Genomic DNA, 6,000 nt, shown 5'->3' with positions numbered 1-6,000 from the left:
TGTAGCAGGCGGGCAGGTGTTGCCTGAGGGGGTGAGGCAGAGGGTGAGGCCCAGATGCTAAATCCCTGAGTCCTGGCAGGAATCATCTGGCAGGATCATCATGAAAGCAAAGAGGGAAGGAGATGGGCCTGGGGGCTGTGGGCATGGACAGGAAGCCTGGGGTTGATGGGATCACCGGCACCAGGGCCTGGGGCCACTGGCTAAGAATGGACCATGGACCCAGGCCAGGGGTGGGTGGAGTGAAGCAGGGTGGGGTCCTGGGGTGAGGTCCTGCAAAATACCTCCTTATCTGCGGCCTGAACTCCTCTGCTCTCCCAAGTACCCACCAGACAGGTTGTGGAGGTCATGTATAATCAGGATAAGTATGTCCCCGGCTGGAAGTGGTGGCAGGGGGGTACCAGCAGTGCTGGTGGTCTTGATCTCTGGGATTTGAGGGGGTCCTACCCTGCTTCACCTCCCTCTGCAGTTCACAACTCATTACTCTCCCGCTCCTCCTCCCCCTCCCCCTTCCCCTCCTCCTTCTTCTCTTCTCCCTCAGATTCTGTCCCCTTATTTATGTTAGCTGTCCCTTCCCCCCCATCCCCAGCCTCTCCTGCTTCCTGCACCAGCGTTATCTTCTTAAAGCACAGAACAGCTTAGCCTGTTCAAGAACCTTCCTTGGCTTCTTGTTGCTTGTGAGTCAATTCAGACATCCTTGATAGGCACTCAAGTCCCTTATAATCTGGCCCAACCTGCCTTATCACACTTGTCTTCCAACTCGGCAATTCTCTCTCTTTCTTTCTTTCTTTCTTTCTTTCTTTCTTTCTTTCTTTCTTTCTTTCTTTCTTTCTTTCTTTCTTTCTTTCTATGTTTGTTTGTTTAGAAAGAGCATGAACAGGAGAGAGGCAGAGAGAGGGAGAGAGAGGGAATCCCAATCCCGTGCTGTCAGTGCAGAGCCTGACATGGGGCTCAAACCCACAAACCATGAGATCACGACCTGAGCTGAAATCAAGAGTCAGATCCTTAACTGACTGAGCCGCCCAGGCGCCTCTTCTCCATTGCTTCTCATCCCCCAAACCGACCACGTGCTTCCAGTCTCCCCTCTACTTAAGCTGCTTTGAACTCTCCCTCCCCACTTCTCTGCCTGGTAAAGTCCTCCTCATCCTTAAAGGCCCAATTCAGATGTTAGCACCACCACAAAGGCTTCCCTGGCGAACTGGCCACCTCCAGGCCCCTGTCATTAAATCAGCTGTCATTAATCACTGTCTGGTTTCCAGTGCCTGTTGAGAAAATAAAGACCTGTGGGTTTTGACAACAGACTGTGTGGAGGAATCTTCTCTCTCTCTCCCTCTCTCTCTCCTTTTAGTGTTATTTATTTTGAGAGCGAGAGAACGAGCGCGAGCAGGGGAGGGCCAGAGAAAGAGGGAGAGAGAGAATCCTGAGCAGGCTTCCTGCTGTCAGCGCAGAGCCTAACACAGGGCTCGATCCCACAAACCATGAGGTCATGACCTGAGCCAAAAATCAAGAGTCTGTCACTTAACTGACTGAGCCGCCCAGGCGCCCTGGAAATTTTCTTCTCTGAACCTTAGTTTCCTTATCTGCTAAATGCAAATGAAGCTCTCATTACCCAACCCAGACTCCTCGCTGCAGTCAGCAAGGTCTTGCCTGACCTGTCTCTGGCCCCTCTGCGGGTACACACTCCAGCCACAGCAGCCTCCACACACTGTTCATTCTTGAACACGCTAGGTCCTTTCTTGTCTCCTGGCCCCCGCACCTGCTGTTCCCCACCTGGAATGCTCTTCCTTCTCCTCTACCTCATTTCCAATGTCCCCTCCTCAGAGAGGCCCTCTGCAACCACCCCCTGAATTGCTGGCTCCATTTTGCTTTGTCCCGCCTTCTGTTTATTTTCTTCTCAGTCTTACCTCGGTCTGGAAGTTTCCTACTTTTTGACTTGGTTGGCAGCTCGTGAGCTCTTGAGGATGAAGCTCCTGTCTCCAGGATTATGGAGATGACCAGGCTTGATAAGTGTTAGTCCTGGCCCCGGCTCTCCACCTGCTCATCAGGCATTCAGGTGTATGCCCCTGCTCCTGGCAGGGAGTATGTCTCTTTCATGCTCTACTCTTAGCACCAAGCACCGTGCCTGGCCCAGAGTGGGCCTTCAGGCCATGTTTGTCGTCTGTCTGTCCATCCTTGTTCTTCTCCCTTCTTTTCCCTTCACAGCTCCCCATGGTCTCCTGATGGTTTCTAATGGTTTCTTCTGGAGTAGCAGTGCCTCCCACACAAGCCCTAGGTCTCTGCCACTTAATTTACTGCCAAGCCCAAAACAGGATTTTAAGTGAGCAGTTTGTGGTACATTCCTGGCTGTAGCATCAGAGGCCTTGACTATGCCCTCAGCATCAGCATCACACCTAGAATGGTCTGGGCTAGTCTGAGAAACTTGGAGAGGGCCAAGAGGTCCCAGTGATGCCCACAGCCCCCTCAGAACTTGGCTGTGAGCTGCTCAGGATGAGTGTGGTCCACACGGTCTAATGAAGCCTCATTTGGTTCACAAGAAAATTGGTCCGTGAACATGACTTGCCCATATATATATATATATATATATATAATATATATGTATATATATATTATATATATATATATATATATTTTTTTTTTAAGTTTATTTATTTTTGAGAGAGAGAGCAAGCAGGGGAGGGGCAAAGAGAGGGAGAGAGAATCACAAGCAGGCTCTGTGCTGTCAGGGCTCAAACTTAGGAACCGTGAGGTCATGACCTGAGCCGACATCAAGAGTCAGACATTTAATCAGCTGAGCTACCAGGAGCCCCATGGCTTGCCTCTTCTTAAGCCAAACTAGAGGTCTGGTAAATGGGAGAGTGGCAGGGTGCCACGTGTCCCCCTTTGCTGCTGGAGGACAGGCCTCTGGTACCAGGATGCAGGAGGCAGCCTCGGGGTAAGCAGAGGTTGGCCAGTGAGGATGCTGCTGTGTGAAGGGGTGGGGCAGCAGGGGGGGGGGCAGGCTGCAAAGAGCCACCCTGCCAGGGATGGTCCCCAGGGGCCCCACCCTCCTCCCACTCACTGAGTAAGTGAGACCCGATTCACCCTCTGCCAGAAGAGGGAAACTTGACGGGCAGGTCGGGCAGGACCATGCTTCTTAGATTTGAGGATTTACCAACAAAATTGCAAAAAAAGTCATTTTGGGAACTGATGCAAGGGTTGCTGGCATCTCATTTTGTTAAATAAGGACATAGGATAATTTAAAAAGTCACTTTTTTTTAAAACTTAAAAAAAATGTGGTAAGGTAACATAAAATTTACCATTTGCACCATTTAAAAGTACAATTCAGGGGGTGCCTGGGTGTCTTGGTTGATTGTCCAACTTATTTTATTTTATTTTATTATTTTATTTTATTGAAAGAGATGGTGGGGGAGAGCCGAGAGAAGGAAAAGACAGAATCCTAAGCAGGCTCCAGGCCATCAGCACAGAGCCGGATGGGGGGCTCAAACTGATAAACTGTGAGATCATGACCTGAGCCGAGATCAAGAGTCTGAGGCTTAACTGACTGTGCCACCCAGGCACTTGACTGGTATCTGACTCTTGATTTCAGCTCAGGTCATGATCCCAGGGTGGTGGGACTGAGACCCGTGTTGAGTTCAGCTGTGCGCTGAGCACAGAGCCTGCTAAAGATTCTCTCTCTCTCTCTCTCTCTCTCTCTCTCTCTCTCTCTCTCTCACACAGACACACACACACACACATTCCCTCTGAGCCTCACCTCACCCCCTCATAAATAAATAAATAAATAAACTAAACACTGAGGTGTACTGAACTCAGTAGCACGTAGAATGTTCACAGGGTTCTGCAACATCCCTGCTATGTAGTTCCCACACCCATTAGATGGTCCCTCCCTATGCCTCCTCCCCCAGCCGCTGGCCACCACCCATTTACTCTGTCTCTACAAATTCACCTATTCTGGACATTTCATATGAATGGCCCCCTACAACATGTGGCCTTTTGTGACTGGCTTCTTTTGCTCGGCACGATGTTTTCAAGGTTCACTCATGTTGTAGCACGCGTCAGTACATCGTTCCTGTTTATGGCTGAATAATACTCTGCCGTATGGATATATTGTATTGTGTTTATTCATTTGTCAGTTGATGGACATTTCGGTAGTTTCCACCTTTTAGCTGTTGTGAATTGTGCTCCTATGACATCCTTATGAAAGTTCCATCTGAACACCTGTTCTTGATTCTTTTGGTCCATACAAGGAGTGGAATCATAGGGATCATATGGCAATTCTATGTTTAACTTATTGAGGACCCGCCAAACTGTTTCCACAGCAGCTCCATCATTATATGTTCTCAGCATGTGAGGGCTCCAATTTCCTCACCTCCTTGCCAGCACTGGTTATTTTCCTTTTTATAGCCATCCTCGTGGGTGTGAAATGGTATCTCATTGTGGGTTTTGATTGCATTTTCCTAATGACTAATCGCATTAATCATCTTTGCCCTGAACTCTTTGGGGGAACTCTGGCAAGTCCCTTGCCTTCTGCGCGCCTCAGTTTCCTGGTGTCTAAACCGGGATACTATCCAGGGCTGTATGAGAGTGAAGCGAGTGACCCATGAGAAGAACTTAGCACCCATGCCGGATGTGCAGGGGGGCTCTCAAGACCACGTCAGGCGGCCCCAGCCCCACCCTTGCTCAGCTAGGGGAGAGGCTGCTGCTCAGGGGACCCTCCTGGCTCTGACAGGCTGGGACTCTGCAGGTAAGTTAGAGCTGTTGCCCTCTGCCCTGCGGTCTGTGCCTCTCTGCCTCTACCTCCCTGGACTAGCAGGGATCCGTGACCCTTCAGAGGCTGGGCTGGGACTGATTTCCAGCCAACCAAGAAGATGTTTCTGGAGCATAGAAGATCCGCTGAGGCCCTTTGTCCATTTCTTTTTTCGTTTTCTTTTTAATACAAATATATTTTATTTGAAGTAAACAAAAATGCTTATATAGGTCAACAGGTCACTTGGAAACAGACTTGCTTAACTATATTACTGAGCAAAAACAAGCACCCTTCTCTTTTGACATGTATTTGGATAGGTAGGAAGACACTACTTGGTTTTTTAAAAACTGACCTTCCCATAAGGCCTGGTCATAGAAGTGTAAACAATGGAAATGAATCCACCATGACCAGCTGTCATACCATATCTGTGTCCCCCGTGTATTCTGAGATCACACATACACCCGCCAGTATACCTGGGAAGGGTTGCTGTATCACAGTTATGTTCATGTTCTTGGCAGGCAGGACTGAGGACAAGTAAATTGGAAGCAGTTTTCCATCCTGTTTAGAACAAATCCCTAGTATCCCTTCAAATAACAGGTTACAATAGAAAGATACTGCCTGGGACGTGTCCTTCTCACTTTGGTTCATTTTTTGGTTTTGTTTGTGATTTACTTAGTTGTTTGAATCATCTGTTTATAGTACAATCCAGCCACAAAGTATTAAAGCACAAGATACCTATTCTTCCTTCAACATCTGCACTTTTTCACGTTTTCGACTCTACTGCATTCCTAGTATGTCAGCAGTTCTTGAATAATAAAAAAAAAAGAATAGTAAATGAGTAAAACTCTTCTAAAAATGCAGATGTCTATAACCATAATGGTGCTAGATTGGAAAGAGACAATGAGGGAAGAGAAAAAAGCAAACACGTTCATGTGCAGGGAATGTGGTTCAAGTCTTTGGATTTAAAAGCAACTTCCCCAGAGAAGCTGGCTATGATGGCATTTCCAGAAAACTTCCTTTGCCCCCACAAAAGGACCTGAAAAGCCCTATCCAAACTTTTGAACACTACAGTTATGGGATGCTATAAATGATGATCAAAGCAGTCAGAGGGAGAGGATGAATGTGTCTTCCCTTCAGCACGTTTGTAACATAGCATCGTTAGCGGTTGGTGGATCAGTAAAAACCATGGAAGTACCAGAAGTGCTCTGAAGGATAGGGATAGAATAGAAAAGTGCTGAGTGTATTACCTGTCTATATCA

Source organism: Panthera tigris, chromosome B2, assembly GCF_018350195.1.
Source record: "Panthera tigris isolate Pti1 chromosome B2, P.tigris_Pti1_mat1.1, whole genome shotgun sequence".
Taxonomy (NCBI): domain Eukaryota; kingdom Metazoa; phylum Chordata; class Mammalia; order Carnivora; family Felidae; genus Panthera; species Panthera tigris.
This window is presented reverse-complemented; position numbering follows the sequence as displayed.